This window comes from Bos mutus, chromosome 11 (assembly GCF_027580195.1).
Source record: "Bos mutus isolate GX-2022 chromosome 11, NWIPB_WYAK_1.1, whole genome shotgun sequence".
In the NCBI taxonomy this organism is placed as follows: Eukaryota; Metazoa; Chordata; class Mammalia; order Artiodactyla; family Bovidae; genus Bos; species Bos mutus.
Genome location: NC_091627.1, coordinates 86167741 through 86190956, shown reverse-complemented (window position 1 = coordinate 86190956; position 23216 = coordinate 86167741).

Sequence of the window (23216 nt, the reverse complement as noted above, 5' to 3'; positions counted from 1 at the left end):
GAAGGTGGAGTTAGGAAGTGGACGAAGGAAGGAGGGGAGGGAAGATGTAGGAGATGGCAGAATATGGAGTGGGGTCGTTTGACCCCCTATAACCCTCTGTGATGTCATTAACTTTGTGAGAGGAGAATGACCAGTTCCAGAGACTCCAAGGGCCTGAGTGTCCAGGTTGAGGGAAAGCAAAACAGAGAAATGTTTGTGAATGCAGGAGCTTAGCCATGTTCCATTAGGAAGTATTCTAAATCCCTGAGGGCTAGGAGGTCTCAGGTGACACTGGGGGTCCATGGTTGATCTCTTTAAAACATTTTTTATTTCTGAATCAATGCAGATTACTCGCTTTTCTGGTTTTTAAGTTTAGGGGAGAGGGGAGAGGTGGTACCAGATGTCTTTTCAGTCCTCCTCAATTCAAGACACCATGGTTCCCTTTATGCTCTATAGTACAGTTTCTGAAAATGTGGTCTTTGAAGGCTCTCCAGGTAGTCTGTGGTTGCCCAATGCAATGAGTAGGGTTTGTTTGAGGAGTATTTTCTGCTTGAGATTTGAATTCTCCATTAAAGGGTACAGAAATAGATATTTGAAAATTATAACCACAGAGATGGTTATATGCTAGGCAAACACTTCAAATGGTGTGGGGTGTGGGTGTGGGTGTGTGTGTTCTGTGGTTGCAAGCAGAAGCTTTGAGATAAGTGGTCCAAGGGATTCCTTCAGTGTGGTTTACAGTCTAAAAATTTCGTTTGAGATGGAGTTAAGCTAAACACTTTCAAGACAGTAAGAAATCAAACCACTCTGAGAACCTTTAAAACAGCTATTTGAAACTGATATTTCAAATGAGAAAATATCTTGATCCTAAACATTTGCAATTTCGTTTTTGACCATAATGGAGGGATATCCTGGCCACATCACCTTTGTGTGTAATATTATTTCTAATAGTGTAACTACTCAGCTTTGAAATTCAGGGCTGAGACATATTTTTAGCAAATAATTTAAGAAGAGATTGGCTAGGAAATCCATTCTTAGGGTCTTTTGAAAAGCTTCATTCGTTTTTATCATTGTGCTTACTTTTTAACTTCAATATTAAAAAACACTGTACTATCCTTTTGTTTAAAACTGTGGCAAATAAAAAGGCACAAAATAATGCCATTTGCAGTAACATGGATGGACCTAGAGATTATGACACTGAGTGAAGTAAGTCAGACAGAAGAACACAAATATCATATGCTGTCACTTATAGGTGGAATCTAAAAAATGATATTACAAATAAACTTATTTACAAAACAGATATAAGCTTTAGGTTTTCATTTGCATTTCCTTGATAATGAGGTTAGACATCTTTTAATATTTGCAGTATCCTTCTGGATTTGCTTGTTTGTGAAGCACTAGTGACTTTACATGGAGAAGGAAATGGCAACCCACTCCAGTGTTCTTTCCTGGAGAATCCCAGGGACGGGGGAGCCTGGTGGGCTGCCATCTATGGGGTCGCACAAAGTCGGACACAACTGAAGCGACTTAGCAGCAGCAGCAGCAGCAGTGACTTTACAAACATTTTCTTATTGATTAATGTTCTTTACGTGCTCTGGGTATTCAATTATATGTATTGCAAAAATCTTGTTCCAGTATGAGCTTGTCTTTTCCCTATCCTTAAAAAATGCCTAATTTTGATGGGATCAAATTTAATCAATTATTTTTTAATGGTAATCACGACCCAGATGATCACAATGGTGTGATCACTCACCCAGAGCCAGACATCCTGGAATGTGAAGTCAAGTGGGCCTTAGAAAGCATCACTACAAACAAAGCTAGTGGGAGATGATGGAATTCCAGTTGAGCTATTTCAATTCCTGAAAGATGATGCTGTGAAAGTGCTGCACTCAACATGCCAGCAAATTTGGAAAACTCAACAGTGGCCACAGGACTGGAAAAGGTCAGTTTTCATTCCAATCCCAAAGCAAGGCAATGCCAAGGAATGCTCAAACTACTGCACAATTGCACTCATCTCACACGCTACTTAAGTAATGCTCAAAATTCTCCAAGCCAGGCTTCAGCAATACGTGAACCGTGAACTTTCTGATGTTCAAGCTGGTTTTAGAAAAGGCAGAGAAACCAGAGATCAAATTGCCAACATCCGCTGGATCATGGAAAAAGCAAGAGAGTTCCAGAAAAGCATCTATTTCTGCTTGATTGACTATGCCAAAGCCTTTGACTGTGTGGATCACAATAAACTGTGGAAAATTCTGAAAGAGATGGAAATACCAGACCACCTGACCTACCTCTTGAGAAACCCATATGCAGGTCTGGAAGCAACAGTTAGAACTGGATATGGAACAACAGACTGGTTCCAAATAGGAAAAGGAGTACATCAAGGCTGTATATTGTCACCCTGCTTATTTAACTTCTATGCAGAGACATCATGAGAAATGCTGGGCTGGAAGAAGCACAAGCTGGAATCAAGATTGCCGGGAAAAATATCAACAACGTCAGATATGCAGATGACACCACCCTTATGGCAGAAAGTGAAGAGGAACTCAAAAGCCTCTTGATGAAAGTGAAAGAGGAGAGTGAAAAAGTTGGCTTAAAGCTCAACATTCAGAAAATGAAGATCATGGCATCAGGTCCCACCACTTCATGGGAAATAGATGGGGAAACAGTGGAAACAGTGTCAGACTTTATTTTTGGGGGCTCCAAAACCACTGCAGATGGTAACTGCAGCCATGAAATTAAAAGACGCTTACTCCTTGGAAGGAAAGTTATGACCAACCTAGATAGCATATTCAAAAGCAGAGACATTACTTTGCCCACAAAGGTCCGTCTAGTCAAGGCTATGGTTTTTCCAGTAGTCATGTATGGATGTGAGAGTTGGACTGTGAAGAAAGCTGAGTGCTGAAGAATTAATGCTTTTGAACTGTGGTGTTGGAGAAGACTCTTGAGAGTCCCTTGAACTGCAAGGAGGTCCAACCAGTCCATCCTAAAGGAGATCAGTCCTGGGTGTTCATTGGAAGGACTGATGTTGAAGCTGAAACTCCAATACTTTGGCCACCTCGTGCAAACAGTTGACTCATTGGAAAAGACCCTGATGCTGGGAGGGATTGAGGGCAGGAAGAGAAGGGGATGACAGAGGATGAGATGGCTGGATGGCATCACCAACTCGATGGACGTGAGTTTGAGTGAACTCTGGGAGTTGGTGATGGACAGGGAGGCCTGGTGTGCTGTGATTCATGGGGTCACAAATAATGAGACATGACTGAGCTACTGAACTGAACTGAACTCTTCTTTTCTCAGCTATTTGTAAGTCCTCCTCAGACAACCATTTTGCCTTCTTGCATTTCTTTTTCTTGGGGGTGGTCTTGATTAGTTCCTTCTGTAAACTGTCACAAACCTCCATCCGTAGTTTTTCAGGCACTCTATCAGATCTAACCCCTTGAATATATTTGTCACTTCCACTGTATAACCATAAGGGATATGATTTAGATCATGCCTTAATGGTCTAGTGGTTTTCCCTACTTTCTTCAATTTAAGTCTGAATTTGGCAATAAGGAGTTCTTGATCTGAGCCACAATCAGCTCCCGGTCTTGTTTTTGCTGACTGTATAGCGCTTCTCCATCTTTGGCTGCAAAGAATATAATCAATCTGATTTCGGTGTTGACCATCTGGTGATATCCATGTGTAGAGTCTTCTCTTGTGTTGTTGGAAGAGGGTGTTTGCTATGACCAGTGCATTCTCTTGGCAAAACTCTGTTAGCCTTTGCCCTGCTTCATTCTGTACTCCAAGGCCAAATTGCCTGTTACTCCAGGTATCTCTTGACTTCCTACTTTTGCATTCCAGTCCACTATAATGAAAAGGACATGGACATCTTTTTTGGGTGTTAATTCTAGAAGGTCTCATAGGTCTTCATAGGACCGTTCAACTTCAGTTTCTTCAGCGTTACTGGTTAGGGCATAGACTTGGATTACTGTGATATTGAATGGTTTGCCTTTCAATAACAAAGAGACCATTCTGTCATTTTTGAGATTGTTTCCAAGTACTGCATTTCAGACTCTTTTGTTGACTATGAGGGCTACTCCATTTCTTCTAAGGAATTCCTGCCCACAGTAGTATATATAATAGCCATCTGAGTTAAATTCACCCATTCTAGTCCATTTTCATTCACTGACTCCTAAAATGTTCATGTTCACTCTTGCCATCTCCTATTTGACCACTTCCAATTTACCTTGATTCATGGACCTGACATTCCAGGTTCCTATGCAATATTGCTCTTTACAGCATCAGACTTTACTTCCATCACTAGTCACATCCACACCTGGGTGTTGTTTTTGCTTTGGCTCCATCTCTTCATTCTTTCTGGAGTTATTTCTCCTGTGATCTCCAGTAGCATATTGGGCACCTACTGACCTGGGGAGTTCCTCTCTCAGTGTCCAATCTTTTTTCCTTTTCATACTGTTCATGGCGTTCTCAAGGGAAGAACAGTGAACTGGTTTGCCATTCCCTTCTCCAGTGTATGATTTTGTCCTTGACTCACTATGACAAAAATCCTTTGAAGTGACTTGCTTGAGGTCACAAAATAAATCAATTTCAAAGGTCAAAACAACAGCCCAGTTCTCCCTGGAAGGTTTATTTCATCAAGACAGCCCAAGGCTAAAATCCCCAGCCACCACCACCCACAGAAAAATCCTTGATAGATTTAAATTTGTGTGGAACTTCGCTTAAATGTTAACTTGCAAAATGGTATGTAGTGAAACATGTAGATTGTCGTCATTCAAAACTCTTCCTTTAAGCTGCATGTAACATTCAAAGATGGTGGTAAAACTACATCAGTCATCTTTCTTTCCATGTTTTCTTTTTTTAAAAAAACAAAAACATGTCAGTTTCATTCCACAGCCCCCATGCCTCTCAGGTCCTGAGGCACTGATTCGGTATGGGAGTACTTAGCATCTCACAGCTTTTCATTCCAGAAGGTGAATACTTTATACGTGAGGGTCACTGGCACAAAACCCCACACAGTTCTGAGTACTGAATCCCCAAATGCCAGTCAGGGTCCCAGGAGGAAAACCACCGAAAGCAAACATTTTCTCCCAAGGTAACACTATCTTATCTCTGACTATGTTCCATTATTGAAGAAGAAAGGATTGAATTCTGCCTGCTTTCCCAGAGCAGCTCTTGTGAAACAATGCTTATTTCTTATTTTCCTCTATCATAATCGCAACTTGCAAGCACATATGTAAAAGGAAACCAGAGGTTTTGTAGAATCTCATGGTCAAGAAGCATCTCTTTAGATATCAATGCTTAACTGTTGTCACCATTATTTTTTATGAATGGGCCAGTTTGTCTCCGAAAGTTCTGCTACCCAGCTGAGGTAGGAAAGCAGGCAAGGGTTTCTGAAACCTCAAGGGATGGAGTAGGAGAGGGGAGCTGAGTGCTGAGAGGGCCAGAGACCAGAAAATGCTTATGATCAAGCCACAAAAGAAACCAAATGCTAGACCTTGACACTGAAGGCCATAGACATGACTCAGCAGCTGAAGCCTGAGCGTGAACCCAGAAAGAGAAAGGGAGCGGGAACAGGGAGAATCCCAGACTTAAAACCTGAAAATAACGGAGTTGCCTTGAATAGGCAATTTTGATTTCTCCTATCTCATTGCTAGCCAGGATTAAGTGATTAAAGATTCTTGACTTCCTATATTATTTAGGTCTCTGTTAATGATGCTTCTGGCAATGTAATATGTTGCTGGAACACATCCTTCTTTTTCATGCAGGCATTACTCCTTAAAGTGCATAAGTATTAGCAGGGGGCTAGCTTAGGTTCATGATCAGCATTCTATTTTCTGAAGGTGGTTAGTTAACTAGAATTACTCTCAGGAGATAGGAAACACTCGAGACTGAACTATTCTGATTTGAAGTCAGGTTTAAAATCAGACTCACTTTTATTGAAATGTCTTAGGAAAGATACCAAATCTGTTAATGAAGTATTTATCATTTTGTTTCCTTACTCACAAGGCTCCCTGCACAATAGCCATTCCCCTCCCTGTTCCTGCTGTTTGACAGAGACTGCTGCTACTGCTGCTAAGTCACTTCAGTCGTGTCCGACTCTGTGCGACCCCATAGACAGCAACCCACCAGGCTCCCCCGTCCCTGGGATTCTCCAGGCAAGAACACTGGAGCGGGTTGCCATTTCCTTCTCCAATGCATGAAAGTGAAAAGTGAAAGTGAAGTCACTCGGTCGTGTCCAACTCTTAGCGACACCATGGACTGAAGCCCACCAGGATCCTCCATCCATGGGATTTTCCAGGCAAGAGTACTGGAGTGGGGTGCCACACCCTCCCACAAAAGGGGTGCAAGATAACAGTCACATACTTTTCTAAAACAGCTATGGCACAAGGATGATCCATTAAGGCCACTGAGACATAAGGAGCACCTAGGGAAATCTTTTTCACTCTCAGAGAGAAAGCAATGCATGAGGAGAGCCTCTGTCTTCATTCTTGCCTTTGGAAGCAGTTGTGAGAGGGCATGATTCCTAGAGACGCGCAGCCATCTTGCAATCATGAGAATACAAGCCTTGGCTGAAAGTCAGTATGCTGTGGCTGGAAGCGTGGACATATGGAAAGTGTCTGGGCTTCTAACGACAGTGTTGAGATGCCGAATCAGTCTAACCTCTAGACTTCTTAAGATGCGGGATAAGAAAAATCTTGAGTGTTTAAGGCACTTCAAGTTGGTTTTTTGTTACTTGCAACCAGAGATGTCCAAGCAATATATTAAAAGTCATAGAAGGCAGAACTACTTCCCATAAGCTGTGAAGATGCAATAAAACTGTTTTAGTTTGTATTCTAATTTTCCTGCTGTGATTCTTTGGATCTAGAAAAATTAGACAGGGAAAATCAGGCAGATTAGAATCCAGACACTCTGATTAGACATTCATTTAGGTCATTTTAAATATTTAAAGATAAAAGATAAAAAATAAATTTTAGTTTACCTTTAATGATTCCTAATTCTTTAACTTTCTAGTTTTAAAATTTATATTTCTCCTCTTTTGCAAAAACCATACTTTCCAGGCCGAATGTCTTTCCTTACAGCTTTATTGTAGCTACCTCTATAATATTCTTAAGACAGTATTTTTGAGAACTCCCTTCTTTCAAAGTCCTTACCACCTGGTTACTATCTTTTGTTCTTTTTCTTCCAGTTCACTTCCTCCATTCTGCTGAAGAGATCTCAAACCATAGGCTGTTACATAGACCACTGAATACATAAGAATTCTTATTTCAGAAAGAAATCTTGCCTGAGTCTGCCAGAAATTGGCAGTTTGTATAAAAATATTCTTAGAATCCATAGTGTGTGAAAACAGAGCATTGAATGGCAACTAAAAATTAGGTGATGAGACAATGATTTTGCTTAAAAACTCTTCAGTGCAAGAGATCTCTCAATATTTGCATTAATATGTTACCACATGATGTTAAGTACTGAGACAGTATTGTATCAAGACAAGGGAGAGACTGAGAAGACAGCCAGTGTCCACAGTAGGCTGAGACCCCCTGTGCTGCAGAGATCAGCGTCTGGATCTCAGTTAGACACTCTACCTCCCACTCAATCAGAATAGCAGACCCTGTTGGCTGATTAACCAAAAACCGTTTGCAATATCCTTTACTCTTTCATTCTTCAACTCTGGAGGTCAGAAAACCCCTTGCCCAGCTTCTCTTGCAACTAGAAATGGCTACATGTTCCATTCCTGGCCAAGGAGTTACAAGCGTAAGTTTCACAAGGATTTCTGAGACAGCTTCTCTTTCCTGACAACCAGTAACATGTCTCTCTCTCTCCATTCTTCCCACCATGAGCAAGACAAGCCTTAGGACCAAGAGCCAATGCTGTAGATGACTGTGCAGAAAGATTAAGCCTGGCCTTTGATGGCATCATTGACTGGTGAATCAAAGCCAGAAAGCACTTGCCTTTTTTTAAGCTATTGTTAGTTGGATTATTTTGTTATTGTTACTTGTGGTTAAAAGCATTCCTGAGTGGGATTTCCCCACTGGCTCAGTGGTAAAGAATCCGCCTGCCAATGCAGGAGAGACATGGGTTCGATCCCTGATCCAGGAAGACCCCACATGCCATGGAACAGCTAAGCCCATGCGCCACAACTATTGAGCCTGTGCTCTAGAGCCCCAGAGCCACAACTACTGAGCCCATGTGCTGCAACTACTGAAGCCCTTATGCCCTAGAGTCTGTGCTTTGCAACAAGAGAAGCCTGAGCATCACAACTAGAAAGTAGCCCCCGCTCTCCACAACTAGAGAAAAACCTGCACAGAAACAAAGACCCAACACTGCCAAAAATAAACAAAATTATTTTTTTAAAAAGCATTCCCAAGTGATATGTATTTTCCACTTTTCTCCTTTAGGCAAAAATTCTTAGAGCTCATCACATTTAGAGCATGTGGCCAATCAAACACACAAAAGTATCAAATATATTCCTTTCACTTTATGCACCCCTTCCTATGCACCATTTTCCTTCTAGTCTCATCATCCTTTATCTAGAGATTTACAACTGCTAATGGTGAGTATGTGACTTTAACCAGTGATATTTTCTGCATACATAAAATTCAAAGGTGGAAGAAAAAGTACTTTAACCGCTGCACTTAGAAGCAGTAAGTTCCATATGCTGGGGAAAACACATCATTATCTGAATTTTAAGACACTTGGCAGAGCTGGTTGTTCCATACAGACAATGAAGTAGATCTGTTGACTCAACCTAATAGCCTAAATATAACCCACATTTCACCAAGATGCCCCAGAGGGTGAGTATATGTAACATCACATTAATATTAGCTCATATTTGATGACTCACTGTCCCCAATCACTGATATAGGATCTTGATTCCCAAAAATGAGGATGCCTCATGCATTTTCAGAAGTCCCCAGCAAGCCTCTTATATGTCCTCACAAACACATCTGTTCTGCTTTTAGAAAAATCCTCCTCTGTGTATGACTGTATCCACTGACCATCTGCTGTTTCCCAGAGGACACCATGGCTTCCCCAGGACTCAGCCCTGGTCTTCCAGACCTTACATTACATACGTTAGAGTCTTCCCAGTGGTAAAGGAACCTTCATATCCTTCATCCTGTATCTTGCATGTCACCCAGGACAAAAGAATGTTGCTTACACCTCTCATATGAAGCCCTCCACTAGAGAGATCTTATTGGGACATCAGGTCATGCTCTCCATCTTGCTTTCTTTCTCTAGGTCCCTAACCTCATCACTCCTACTTTATATGAACAGAATTTTAGTATCAATATAAGTAAGCTATTCAGGGCCTGCCCTATGAGTTCACAAAATGAGCCAAGCCACACCCAAATCCCAAGACACTCTCTCTCCATGTCACCTGTTATTTCCCCTGACCACACCACCACTGCCTCTCCACTGGATGAACTAACATCCCTCCCAGCTGGACTCTCTGCTTCTACATTTGCCCTCTACTTCATGCTCAGAGTATTCAGGCCAATCCTTTAAAAACGAAAACCAAATCCTTACACCCTTCCACTCCCTATTTTACTTAGAATGAAATCCATATTTCTTACATGATGTCCGTCATGTGGTCGTGCCTACGCCTCCAGTCTCATCCGGTACCCACTGTCTCTCCATCACTATGGTGCAGCTATACCAGCCGTCTTCTCATTCATCTAGTGGCCAAGCTCACCCCTAGCTTAACGCTTTTGCCCAGCTCTTCCCTCTGTTTGTATTGTCCTTCACTTGAATCTCAGCTTAGAGGCTTAGAGCACTCTTCTCCACAAGATTTTCTCTGACCGTCCAGTCTAAACTTGCCCCTCTGTCATGTTCCCCTGTTTCTTTCTTTCTTTCTTTCTTTTTTTTGGCCACCGCCAAAGGGCTTCCCAGGTGGCGCTAGTGGTAAAGAACCCGCCTGCCAATGCAAGAGACGTGAGAGACATGGATTCCATCCCTGGGTGGAGAAGATCCCCTGGAGGAGGGCATGACAACCCACTCCAGTACTCTTGCCTGGAGAATCCCATGGACAGAGGAGCCTGGTGGGCTACAGCCCACAGGGTTGCAAAGAGTCGGATATGACTGAAGCAACTTAGTGCATGTGGCGTGTGAGATTTTCCCCCAAAGGGGATCAAACCCATGCCCCCCCGCACTAAGAGCATGGAGTCTTAAGCACCAGACAAGCAGGGAAGTCCGTGTTCCCCTGTTTCAACTTACCATAGCCCTTAGCTCTGCCAACATGCTTTAGAGCTGGTGATTTGTCTGTTGTCTCTCCACCCTGTGTCACCCTGACTATCTTGTTCGCTGCGTTCTCAGGGTCCCGACCACGCCAGGCAGATAGCAGGTGCATGGTGGACCCTTGGACATAGCCTGGGTTGTAAATACACAGCCTTAGTTATAGACTTGGAGAAAAACCCTTTTATTCATATAGACCTTTTTCTTTCAAAGCTCCAAAATGCATACTATGGAATGTGTTGCAGTTCAGTTCAGTCACTCACTCTTTGCAACCCCATGGACTGCAGCACACCAGGCCTCCCTGTCCATCACCAACTCCCGGAGCTTACTCAAACTCATGTCCATCGAGTCAGTGATGCCATCCAAATATCTCATCCTCTGTTGTCCCCTTCTCCTCCCACCTTCAATCTTTCCCAGCATCAGGGTCTTTTCAAATGAGTAAGTTCTTCGCATCAGGTGGCCAAAGTATTGGAGTTTCAGCTTCAGCATCAGTCCTTCCAGTGAACACTCCGGATTGATCTCCTTTAGGATGGACTGGTTGGATCTCCTTGCAGTCCAAGGGACTCTCAAGAGTCTTCTTCAACATCGCAGTTCAAAAGCATCAACTCTTTGGCACTCAGCTTTTTTTATAGTCCAACTCTCACACCCATACATGACTACTGGGAAAACCATAGCTTTAACTAGATTGACCTTTGTTGGCAAAGTAATGTCTCTGCTTTTTAATGTGCTGTCTAGGTTGGTCATAAATTTTATTCCAATGTGTTTAGGTCTTCACAAAAAATCAGGAAATTATTTTCATGAAAAAGATCCAATAGTAAGTCACTCTAGAAGTAAAATTAAAAAAAATTTTAAAGGTGCCTAAATGATGTGACTTAAGAGGTTAAGAAGTGATGCTTTTGAACTGTGGTGTTGGAGAAGACTCCTGAGAGTCCCATGGACTGCAAGATCCAACCAGTCCATCCTAAAGGAGATCAGCCCTGGGTTTTCCTTGAAAGGAATTATGCTAAAGCTGAAACTCCAGTACTTTGGCCACATCATGCGAAGAGTTGACTCATTGGAAAAGACCCTGATGCTGGGAGGGATTGGGGGCAGGAGGAGAAGGGGACGACAGAGGATGAGATAGCTGGATGGCATCACCAACTTGATGGATGTGAGTTTGAGTGAACTCCAGGAGATGGTGATGGACAGGCAGGACTGGCGTGCTGTGATTCATGGGGTCGCAAAGAGTCGGACACGACTGAGCGACTGAACTGAACTGAACTGAACTGAAATGATGTGACTTAAGAGATTATGATACCTCCTTCTCCAAAGTTCATCTCAGGCAGAATTCCTTCCTCAGCACTATGGCACTTGGAATTGATCATTGTTCGCTATACGGGGCTGTCTTGGACATTGAAAGACATTTGACAGATTCCCTGCCCTGTGTCTCCTAGATATTAATAGCTTCTCCCTGGTGGTGACAACCAAAGTGTCTCCAGAAATAGCCAAATTTCCTCCAGAGGTCAAATTGTCACTAGGACTTACTAAGGTGAAAAGCCCACAGTCAGGACTAATTACGTTATTCCTGTACCAGTTCTGTGCTATAGTTTCTATTTTATAGTAAATGTTAATAATTGGTAGAGCTGGTCTAATTTCATTATTATTGTTCAGAGTTTTTTTTTTATTATTCATACAGTTTATTTTTCCAGTTGAACATTAAAATAATGCTTTTGTAAAGCACCCCAGAATGGCCTGTTTTGAGATGAAATTGTGTGGATTAAAGTGAGAATACATAACATTCTTAAAATAGAAAATCTTTAGGAATGTAGCATGGCTTTTCATTTATTCCAGCCTATTTTTATGTCTCTCCCTAAGGCTTTAACTTCTTCATGTGAACGCTGCTTATTTTCCACTGTTGCAATAAAGCACCCTGATATTGTGGCTATAGACAGAGGCTCTGGATCCAAATCCCAGCTCCAGCGCTTCCCAGCCACGTGACCATGTACAAACTGCATAACCTCTAATTACTGCAGTTTTCTAATTTGTATGATGGGAATAATAGAACTTACATCACAGATTTGGTACGAGGATTAATAAGAGTTTGTAGCATAGAAAACACTTAGAACAGTGTCTGCTTTATTGTAACTGATGTTACCATTATAACAAAGAAAATCTTTCACAACCATAAGAAAAGACTAATAACCAATAGAAAAACTGCTGATGAGCATTTGAAATGAATATTATTTTGAGGGAAATTAGGCAATATTGATCACAGTTTCAAACATTAGTCCCTTTGATCTCAGAGTTCCAATTCAAAAAAATTTACCTACCTATTTAAGGAATACTTTAACTGTCAATACTCTCCAGCCAAAGACCACCAGGAGCACACTGCAATTGACAGCAAGATGTTTCATAAAGAGTATTAGAATGCACCTACAGGATTTGAGTTTGGGTTGGGTAGTTTTGGGGTGGATATAAGGGATGCTCTAAAGTGTGTGTTGTCAGAAACAGGGAGCAATTCTAGGAAGTGAAGGTGCTCAGTCGGGTCCGACTCTTTGTGACCCCATGGACTGTAGCCCGCCGGGCTCCTCTGTCCATGGGCTTCTCCAGGCAAGAATACTGGAGTGGGTTGCCATTTCCTTCTCCAGGGGAGCTTCCTGAAGGGTATCAATAAATCTTATGTATAAGGAGAGCAGACTAGAGGTAAGAGAAAACTGTAACCAGTGAAGAATCCGAAGTTACTCATTTAGCAAGAGAGGCATGTGTTTGGCCTCTTTGTTGTGTATCTTGGTCTGAGTTGGATGTTCCGTGAGATGTTTGCATCCAACAGGAGGAGGCTGTGTCCTCTCGGAACCACCCTCTTAGTGCCTTGCTTCTAATTCTAGTTCTGCTCCTGATATGGGTTTCTGTCTTCAGTGTTTCAGGTGGCTTTTGCATAATGCCATGACAGATCAAATAAGACTCACTACCATGAATATTTAGATATTGTAAGTAAGTATACACATGGACAGAGGATGTGGCCTCTGTACTGTTATTTTGTGACCCCATCTTCTTCTGGATTTTCATTCTTTACTTTTTCCCTCTTCCTACCACAACTCTTCATGAACTTAGTCCCTGTTTACTTTCCATGATCTAAGTGATGATCCCTAGAACCCAATCTAGTAAGTCTCATAAAAGCAGGATGTTTAGGATTAACCAGAAGTACTGAGAGACACCCTTTCCCTGGAATCACAAGACTGATTTTTCAGCAATTCATGTAATGAATGAGAGCCTGTGTTATCTTTGCTGGTTACTGAGTGAGTTCAAAAGCTGCCAAATTTTATCACTCTTTTATTCCTGAGATATACTTCAGGAGGCTCTTACTTTTTGTGACAATGGTTGTTAGAAACTGAGGCACTATTTGGAAAAGTAAATTTCCAACTGCTCAAGTGTTTTGAACCTGCAAATTTAAGTTGTCCTTGTCAGTTATTCCAAGCTTTCATTTGAAAGTGTGTTTACTTGCTTACTCCTTCTGAGTAAAGTGGAACAGATTTTCCCCCTGTTTACATGCACATGCTGTGCTAGTAAAGGTCACAAGACCTTGTGTCATCCCCAACAAGGCCTCTGATTTTATATGTAGAACCCTAGAAATATTCCTTTAGATGTCACCTAAGTGACCTCCCTAAGTCCCTTCTAATTCTGAGTCTAGGAATTTACAAACACACTATGGAACCTTGTAGCAAAGATCTGAACAAGTCATGTTTTCCACAAAAGCACTGGACTGGAAATAATCTTAAAGAAATGGGAAATCAGTGCTGCTGCTGCTGAGTCACTTCAGTCGTGTCTGACTCTGTGCGACCCCATAGACGGCAGCCCACCAGGCTCCCCCGTCCCTGGGATTCTCCAGGCAAGAACACTGGAGTGGGTTGCCATTTCCTTCTCCAATGCATGAAAGTGAAAAGTGAAAGTGAAGTGGCTCAGTCATGTCCGACTCTTTGCGACCCCATGGACTGCAGCCTACCAGACTCCCCCATCCATGGGATTTTCCAGGCAAGAGTACTGGAGTGGGGTGATGAAGATAATGAACATGCTTTATCATCTCTAAGATCAAGACTTGAAAAACATTTCATAAAAACTTTATGAAACAACAAATTGTATATTGCTAGTCTCTCAGCAATAAAGGGTACTATTTATACTCTTTAACACTTTAAAGTTTTCTTTTCCTGCTGATTAAAATAAGTAATGCACAAGTGGGAAACGTTAATGAACTTCAGATTTTGTGCATGAAAAATTAACTACTGCTGCTTTACCTTTCTGCTCAGCCATCATCTGGGCTTAAACTTGCTCTCACAATTCAGCCAACAAGGAGCAGAAATGCACACTAGCAGCTAGGCTTCAGCAGGAGAAGCAAGAAAGCGCCCTTCATAGAAAGTCAAGAGTACTGAGCTTTTTAAATTTCAGTTCAGTTCAGTTCAGTCGCTCAGTTGTGTTCGACTTTTTGCAACCCCATGAATCGCAGCATGCCAGGCCTCCCTGTCCATCACCAACTCCCAGAGTTCACTCAGACTCACGTCCATTGAGTCAGTGATGCCATCCAGCCATCTCATCCTCTGTCGCCCCAATCCCTCCCAGCATCAGAGTCTTTTCCAATGAGTCAACTCTTCACATGAGGTGGCCAAAGTACTGGAGTTTCAGCTTTAGCATCGTTCCTTCCAAAGAAATCCCAGGGCTGATCTCCTTCAGAATGGACTGGTTGGATCTCCTTGCAGTCCAAGGGACTCTCAAGAGTCTTCTCCAACACCACAGTTCAAAAACATCAATTCTTCGGCACTCAGCCTTCTTTATAATCCAACTCTCACATCCATACATGACCACAGGAAAAATCATAGCCTTGACTAGACGGACCTTTGTTGGCAAAGTAATGTCATAAATTTATGTGCATATAAATCAATGAGGTTACTTGCTGATTACGTAGGTTCTCTGAGAGCCAAACCTTCAGATTCTTAGTTCTGAGATGGGGTCCAGGAGTTTGCATTTCAGAATAAGGTAGTGAGTTGATGTTGCATGGGCCACCCTTTTAGAAACATCACATGTAGCCGAATTTCTAAAGTAAAGATGAGATCGGGCAGCCTTGTTCTAAAGAAATGCCTGTTGTTTTCCACTGTGTGACTTAATCGCGGAGAAGCTGATTCCTCATCTGTGAAGTGAAAATGAAAATCCCTGCTCTGTCCATCTCAGAGGTTGGGATGACCATCAAACACTAACATGTAGGAGCTTTGAATGCTCCCAAGTGCCCCACGATTGTGAAGCGTCCTGTGTCTGATAAAGGAGGCAGAAAGCATTCTCATACCTCTTGTATGAAATCTTTGACTGTGTTCACAGGTTATACACATTCTGGGAATTAAACGGTGGGAGCAAAGGAATTTGGTGAGCAGAGAACGATTGTGACATAAATGATTGATCTGGATGATAGGTCTAAACCTGCTGGCCAAGAATGAAAGAGCAGGTGCTGCTCACGTGAGGGTTGCCTCATCTCATCTCCTGTGGGCATGCTAGGACACATGGCTGAGAGCTGCCCCGCAGGCCCGACGCCAAGGGTGTGCGCCTGTCAGAAGAGGCTGGAGAAGCAGGGACCATTTAGTCTCCGGCTGAATGAAAGAGGACTATTTTCTTACCACTGTCCCTCTGGCAGGAGAAATAGTAAAGAAAACTCCTAATGAAATACTTAGTTTCCAAAACCAGAATTTCATTTGGTTCCTTTCAATATGGTCTTTGAACCCCTTTTTTTGCATAAAAGAGCAAAAGTGAATAAAAACCAGATTCAACAGTTGTTCCTCTAGAATAAGGCTGCCTGATCCTGTTTTTACGTTAGAAAAAGTACACTCTATGTTTCTTGAGGGATAGTCTATGCAACATCAACTCAGGATAATATTTTGAAATACCAATTCCTGGACCCCATCTCAGAAATAAGAATCGGAAGCTTTGGTACTCAGAGACTGTACATAATCAGCAGCAGTTAGTTGATTTGTATGCACCTACATATCCCAGTCTTTCAGTTTGTCTTCTTAGTTATAAATGCTAGCTAAAAGACTTTGCAAAGCAGAAACCAGTGACACTAAAACATTTCAAAGAGTACGTATATTTTGAAAGAATTCCAAACTCTTGATACTATAATTCTGATGAGAAAAGCCTTTTTGATATACAGAGCTGACTTTAGGCAAGATTTAGGTATCTGAGGTAAAATCAAAAATTTCTATTTAATTTTGGAAATTTCCTTTTTCAGCTTCCTTACATGTCCATGTTCCATGGCCAAGGGGACTTTCTTTCTTTATGTTACCTTACTTGGAATTAGCCAATTAAAATAATTTTTTAAAAGCAATCACATAGGCTGATCACAGAAGTTCAAACTTGCCAAAATTTCTGGTTGAAAAGTGAAAATTTTAGATACCTAGATATTTTCATTTCCCATCAATCTATTTATTCATTTGCAATCTATATCACTGAACATCAGGTACTGAGGGTAGAAAAAGGAAAAAGGTATGCTCCATGCTTTTAAGAAAAAGTTATCCAAAACTTAGAAATTAAGAATTTATAGCATCCTCTTTCAATGCTGGGGCATTGCTTAGCAAGTTTTGTTTATCTCACTAGGAAAACGTACTTACTATATTCACTTGGCAGCTTCCTAGGTGGCGCAGTGGTAAAGAACCCACCTGCCAATGCAGGAGATGCAAGAGACATGGGTTTGATCCCTGGGTCAGGAAGATCCCCTGGAGGAAGAAATGGCAACCCAGTTCAGTATACTTGCCTGGAAAATCCCATGGACAGAGGAGGCTGGTGGGGTGCGGTTCACGGGGTCGCAAAGAGTCAGACACGACTGAGCATGATCACACTCATACTAACTCATGGGTCAAGGCCAAGGATGCTGCTAAATATCCCAAAACAGAGAATTCTCCCTACACCAAATAATTCTTCAGTCCAAAAACAACAACAGAAATCAATAGTACTGAAATTGAGAAACTCTCTAAAGAGACCGAAACCACTATCTAGGGGAAATGAGGAGAACTTGTCCTTCTTGTGAGAGCAGCATCAGTGCAGCTTTAGTGGTTTCTGCAGCAAGCTGATATGTGAGTAAGAAGCCCGGAAGTGAAGGCTGTGAGTGGAAATTTTTCTCTTGAAGTTTTTGATAGCGATAGCTGTGAGATATGGTACTGACACAGAGGAGAGGCAGGGTTGTAGGAAAGATAACAGGTGGTACCAAAATATTTAAAAGTATTTGGATCAACTGAAATTTTCATTTTTTATTTAGATGTTTGATGCCTTTAAAGCCATGACTTAAGCCACAGTTCAGTTCAGTCGTTCAGTCGTGTCCGACTCTCTGAGACCCCATGAATCACAGCACGCCAGGCCTCCCTGTCCATCACCAACTCCCGGAGTTCACTCAGACTCACGTCCATTGAGTCGGTGATGCCATCCAGCCATCTCATCCTCTGTCGTCCCCTTCTCCTCCTGCCCCTAATCCCTCCCAGCATCAGAGTCTTTTCCAATGAGTCAACTCTTCGCATGTAGCAGTAAATTATTTTGATGAAAGATCTTTATAGATTCTACCTCCTAAAAAGAGGAGAAAATCGTGGTACATAATTATGGTCACGTCTCCATAACAGCAAACATTTAGCAGAGGAAAATAAGGGAAGTGCCTTTACATTTAAAGTTGGGTTCTCATAATTAAATGCTTTATGAAAATTTTTGAAGCTATTTTCACTCTGCAAAATGTCTGTATGCAAATAACTAAATTATTCAAGTTAGTTTTGTCAACAGTCTTTCATTTATGAAATATATAAATGAGTTGTGCCTTCTGAGCTGTGTCTCCGGTATGATGTCATTACTTCTGGAAGAGAAGCTCCTCTTAGCACCTTTTTGTTTGTTTTGAGAAACGGGAGGTTTCCATTAGTAAGAGAGAGAGTAAATGTTATTACTGTCAGAATTTTTTTTATTTTAGGGAGGATCAGAAGGGTTGCTTTGCTTCATGCGAGAAAGTCAAAGAGCCCTATTACTGAATAGGTGGTTCTTTCATTGCTAAAAACCTGGCAGAGGCTGACAGACGTCATAGCTGGAGGATGGGTGTTTCTTTCATTGGACAGTTATTAGCTGCTGCAGCTGGTAAAGTCAAGGGTACTTTTTTTTTTTTTAATGGAAGCAGCCAAGGCCATAGTACAGAAGATGATTTCCTGACATCAGCAGTACTGTTAGAATTCAGCTGAAAACCATTGAGCATATTATCGTATGGATTAAAAGGATTTTATGAGGTTACTTAAGTAACAAACCACAATTTCTATAGCATGACTTTTATGATATGTTTCCAGTTCTAAGCAGTCAAACTACAATTATTTTTGATTACAATACAAAGGACTTGGTCACTTGCTTAATGAGACAAGCTTTCTTCTAAAATCATTACAGTGGTGAATTTCCTTCTTTTTCTAGATTCATTTCTTTGTATGAGAGTCTAAATACACACCTTAATTATAAAGATAGGAACACAACTTTTATAAAATGGAAAAAGTTTTAACAGTGGAAGACTAGTTAATGTGTCTCTATTGCATTAGGAGAGTAACTGTCTCTATAAGCTGATTTGCACACCAAGAGGCTGCCGCTGTCTACTGAACGATTTCCTGAATGAGATATTGTTCCTAAAGGGAAAATAAGTTTTATTTGGATTGTCTGAGGACAGTAGGTCTGGAAAATTGCTAACCCCAATTTTTCCCAGGAGAACCATACACAAAATTGACTTACCATCCATATCCTAAATGAAATTGTTTGTTCTAGTTTTATATATAATTAAAAGTATTCAGTTATTTTGCCTAATTTACACATACATATATTGTAACAATATTTTGTCTAATTGATGAACATTTGACTTCTTTGCAATCTGCCACAAACAATGAAACTGACCTTGACGTCTAAAGTTGACGTACATACTGTCAAAGATGTCCCATAACACTTGCTCTCAAGATGAAGAAAGAATGCAGAAGGGAGGGACAAATTGACTTTTTGCTCTGCGTTGGTTGAATTCCATTTTAGAGTATATTCAAAGCGGTTGTTTGAACAGGCTGTACTCAGAAACTCAGTGTTAAGAATGTGACTTACAAAACTCCTGCAATATCTGAAGAATCTTCATCCCTATCTTTATCTGTCATGGAAAAACTGCTGATAATCACTGAGCAAGGTTAGCATCAATCAGGCAACTTATATGACATTGAACAAAAACTTAATTTTTCTCACACAACAAAAATTTTCTTATAAGAATTCTATACTTTAACGAGGCAGTTATATTTTTAACAAATTGATTAATATTGAATTGCTACATTGTATTACATAAATGGAGAAGGCAATGGCAACCCACTCCAGTACTCTTGCCTGGAAAATCCCATGGATGGAGGAGCCTGGTAGGCTGCAGTCCATGGGGTCGCACAGAGTCGGACACGACTGAAGCGACTTGGCAGCAGCATTACATAAATATTGTTGCTAGCTTCTTTTTTATACATGTCTTGTTAAAATACCATTTAATATTCATTCAGTACCAAAATATTGGGCTATTTTATTGTATGATGTGACTGATAATTTATTATATTAATTGCTTAGTCTTATGGAAGTAGTTAATAAACTTATCCTTATACCTTTCTCAATGAAAGCATTTTTCCCTTGGCAGGTCCAATTTAGTCATAGGTATTTTTCCGGAAATTTTGGGAATAATTTTCTTGTGTTCTATAGATCCCTGAGGAGAAGGCAATGGCACCCCACTCCAGTACTCTTGCCTGGAAAATCCCATGGACGGAGGAGCCTGTTAGGCTGCAATCCATGGGATCGCTAAGAGTCGGACACGACTGAGTGACTTCACTTTCACTTTTCACTTTTCATGCATTGGAGAAGGAAATGGCAACCCACTCCACTGTTCTTGCCTGGAGAATCCCAGGGACAGGGGAGCCTGGTGGGCTGCCGTCTATGGGGTTGCACAGAGTCGGACACGACTGAAATGACTTAGCATAGCATAGCATAGCATAGCATAGATCCCTGATATATATATATCAAAAAAAAGCCCCAAACTGTTTATATTAGACACAGGATTATTTTCCCCCAAACTCTATTCCTAGCTTACACTGAATATGATAGACCTGCCATAATTTTAAACCCTGTGGTTTAGAGATAGTGGCAGAGCCCTAATGAGGAAGCCTTCCATGGGATAAGTGCTCTGATTTGGAGGTTCAATCCCCATAGAGGGAGCAGAGAAGGCTGAACGCCAAGTAACTGAAGTAGGGCATGCAGACAGAACAGTATTACTTGAGAAGTGCTATGATGTGCTCACCAAAGGTGTTATGAAGAGTCCCCTGCCAACGTTCCATCACAGGCAGCAAGCCTCATCTATAATATAACCTACCTCACAAGACTGTTGGGAAGATGAACTAAGATAATTCATATACAGAATAAAGCAAGACCTGAGTCTAGGAGTCAATCAACCTTTCTGTTGTGGCTGTAGTTGCTATTAGATCTCCCTCCAGTTTACAGACCTAAGCTGGGGAACTTGGAGCTTCAGCTATGTCTGGATGGCTCCTTCATCCACCAACTTTGTCATTCAATTTCTTGCTGGAAATAAAACCATGTAGGTAAAACCCAAGAAATAAAAATGAAACACTCCCTCCTGCACCACATACCCTTGACACTTCTCATGTTTCCACCATCCAAAAGACTACAAATTTCGTTAACGCTTTTCTCTTGAGAGTAAATAATACTTTCAAAGAAAGCTTTTCAAATATTTATCAATATAGAATACTAGCACTGTGCCAGGCGCTGGGGATACAAAGATGAATATATCCTTGCCTTGAATATGTTGGGACCCCAGGATGCAGCAGTCACTGAGCAAGCGGTAACAATAATCCAGTGTACCTGGGAGCAGGAAGTCAGCCCGGAGTGGGTTTGTGCTCACGGGAACTCCTTACCCTTCCACACAGTTTTGGCAGGGCGTGGAGAAGTACTTCTTTGGGGAAGGAGGAGGATGTGTGAAGTAGCTTCTCAAGGGAAGCAGATTAAATTGGATGAACTGGTTTTTGACAGGTGGCAAAGAGGAGGGTATTACAGAGAGCAGCCTAAAAAGGACACAGAGACTGGGGAAATGTGTGACTGATGGAAAGAAAATAAGGTAGTTTGCCTACAGCTTAAGTGAAGAATTGATGTCTGGTGAAAATGGTAGAGAAAAGCTGGAAAAGTAGACGGGGACAAATTGTGAAGGCCCGTAGAGCAGAGGTGTTAGCTGACTGTGATACCGTGCTGGTGGTGATGAATCAAAATGTCTTTAGTTTGGGCTGCTGTAACAAATTACCGTAGACTGGGTGGCTTAAATAGCCAAGATTTATTTCTCATGATCCTGGAGGTGGGATATCAGAGATCATAGCACCAGAAACATTGGTTTCTGGTGAAGGTCCTCTTCTAGGTTGCACATTGCTGGCTTCTCTTTGTATCCTCACATGGTAGAATAAGAAACAGCCCCCATGTCTCCTTATGAGGGCATTAATCACATTCTAGAGAGGTCCAGTCTCACAACCTAATTATTTCCCAAAGGCCTCACCTCCAAATACCACCACATTGGGGATTAGGGATTAAATATAATGAATTTTGGAGGAAAATAAACATTCAGTTCATGACAGACAAAGTCTCTGAGATTCCTTTGTTGTTGCTGTTCAGTTGCTCAGTCCTGTTCCACTCTTTGTGACCCCACGGACTGTAGCACACCAGGCTTCCCTGTCCTTCACTGTCTCCTAGAGTTTGTTCAAACTCATGTCCATTGGGTTGACTGAGATTCCTAGTGATTTTCTTTTTCCCTTCAGACATTTCTTTTAGACCTCATTCCTAGTAGAGGCAGGTGGAATCATTCCTTCTCTTCCATAGCATTCCTACAATGCCTGGCAAATACAGCTCCTCTTGTTTTACTTTTTAGTTTTAACTTTGCCAAAGATCAATGGCTACCACTATGTGAGTTTCTACGTCTCAGATAATTTTTACTGCTCAAGAAACATAATCAAGGGGAAACAGGTGCCACACAGGCATATGAAAGAATCTGGCTATTTGACCCTACTCCCTGAACGTGAAGAACAAGTCAGCACTGTCTTTTGGAGCAGGGGATTGGTAAGGCACTGTTCTCAGCCCGTATTCCACATTTTTGTTGCAGACCTCTTCTGTGATGTATGCTGGGGAAACAGCGGTGAACAACTGAATGGACTCCCGGAAAAGCTTAAATCTCAAGGTGCTTCAAACCATTTAAGTGTTACCGAAGAAACAGCTGAATTTCTTTAGGAAAAAAATCTTGTTAAAAGAGAAACCTATGTAAACCTGCTAGACAGGTTTACATTATATTCTGTTTACATAAAGCAAATATTAGCATTGTATTGTAATATCCTTGCAAACCACAAGATGTAAACAAAAGTGGTTCTTAGAAGGGTTCTCACAGTTTCAAATCTTAGATGCTAAGTATTAGTCTGCTGTCTTCCAAAATATAACATTGCTTTAATAAAATGACTTTGGGGCTTCCCAGGTGGCTCAGTGGTAAAGAATCCACTTGCCAATGCAGGCGACTCAAGAGGAGAAGCTGGTTCCGTCCCTGGGTTGGGAAGATCCCCTGGAGGAGGAAATAGCAACCCACTCCAGTACTCATGCCTAGAATAACCCATGGAAAGAGTCCAGCGGGTTACAGTCCCTGGGGTTACAGAGTCAGACACAACTTAGAGACTGAGCATATACACACATTGGTTTGCTGTCTTCCAAAATATAACTTAGTTTTAATAAAATGACTTGGCTAGGCTTACTTACTCTTGAATATAGCTTTCCTAAAGCTCAAAAAACATTTTGTAGTCTTAAAGGTCCTATAGAAGCTCCATTAGTAAATAGCTTCATATGGATTGTGAAATTAGTCTTCTGACTCTACAGAGCAGCTTTTTGGTGGTTTTTGTGGGGGGTTTTGATAAATAGGAGTGCATCTATTTTTAATTCCATTCAACACATTGGTAGGAAAC